The sequence below is a fragment of the Morone saxatilis genome, unplaced genomic scaffold (assembly GCF_004916995.1).
Source record: "Morone saxatilis isolate NCDOM2014 unplaced genomic scaffold, NCSU_SB_2.0 Contig4, whole genome shotgun sequence".
Taxonomy (NCBI): domain Eukaryota; kingdom Metazoa; phylum Chordata; class Actinopteri; family Moronidae; genus Morone; species Morone saxatilis.
Window position 1 is genome coordinate 18,553,719 of NW_023339984.1, and position 1,483 is coordinate 18,555,201.

A 1,483-nucleotide genomic window follows, 5' to 3' on the forward strand; every position below is an offset into this window, starting at 1 on the left:
GAGGAAACAAGGATGGAGGAAACAAGGATGGTTATGTTGGAGTTGTAGTTGGTTTGTCAGTTACTGTTCTTCTTCTTCTTGTTGGTATGATTAGTTTTATCATTTTAAAACGTCGTAAAGGACTCAAAGATAATACTTTCTATAAACCTCCTGCTGATGCAACAGACGACCATCGAGAGGTCTGAACAGTCCCAGAGGTTTCAAACTAATGCAGAACCCACAATAAATAAAGAATAAATATATATTTATATATAATAAATGATCTGAAACATTGTGATGATAATAATCAGACTTACACTCAATATTAATATTATATTACTCTGTTACCACTACATTCCCGCTGTGGTTTTTGCAGTTTTGTTTGACACCTCTGGGCCACCGTAAAAGTCAGAGTTACAGAAGGATAACAAACCAAAAGAGACTTTAAGTGATGACAGAGACAGAAAGTAAACAGAGCAGGCTCAGCGTAATATATCAGCTGTTTCTAATTAGTGTTATTGCATTGAGTCAGGATCAGCAGCAGACTGTGAGCTTTCATAGATGTACCTTAATCAACTTATTGTACATTAACCAGAGACACTACGAGAACCACTTTAATGACTAATAACTAACCTTCCAGTTTCCATCAGGTGTAAATTATATTATGTTGTCCTCTTTATGAATGGATCAGTGTGCAATTATTGACCAATATCTGTTATAGTTTTCTGTATTTTTAAGAGTTATCAAAGCATGCAAGAAAAAATACAATTATTACGAACTTTTAGCTGTTTATTTGGGACTTTTGCACTTTCTAATTTTTCTTCTGAGATTAAATACAATTATTGTAAATTGTTCATTATTATATAATAATATATATTATATATTATAATATATATGATGTATATTATATTAGCAGTTTGTGACAGTAAGATGAAATATGCAATGACCAGTAATTGTTTGTTTGTAGCTCATTATTGATGCGCATTGACTTAGACATGTGAAGAACCACAAGAGCTTTTCAATCTCACCTACAGATATCAAAACTGTTTTCCGTCTGTATGTGCCGATAACCCATTAATCTTACACTTTCATTTCACCACCCTATAAGCTTTATTATGTTAATAAATGTGTTTAAACTTCTTCTTCCTTTTTCATTGAGTCATCATTAATAATGTTCAGCAGCTGGACTCATGTTAGATGTTGGTAGGCAGTCTTTCAGTAGAAGTGAGTATACTGGTTGTTTACCAGACTCTGCTGTTCATGTTGCTACATGTCTAATCTCACCTAGAAATAAAAACCTTACTCACACACACACACGCACGCACGCACACACACACACACGCACACACACACAGTGCTTGATGGAAACATAGTTAAAGCTATAATCCTTCAGGTGTTCATGAGGTGAAAGCATTCAGTGTATTTCCATTCTTATACACCAGGTACTCACTGTGCAGTCAGTCAGCATTATACATTAGTATATAATCACCTGAAAATAATAATT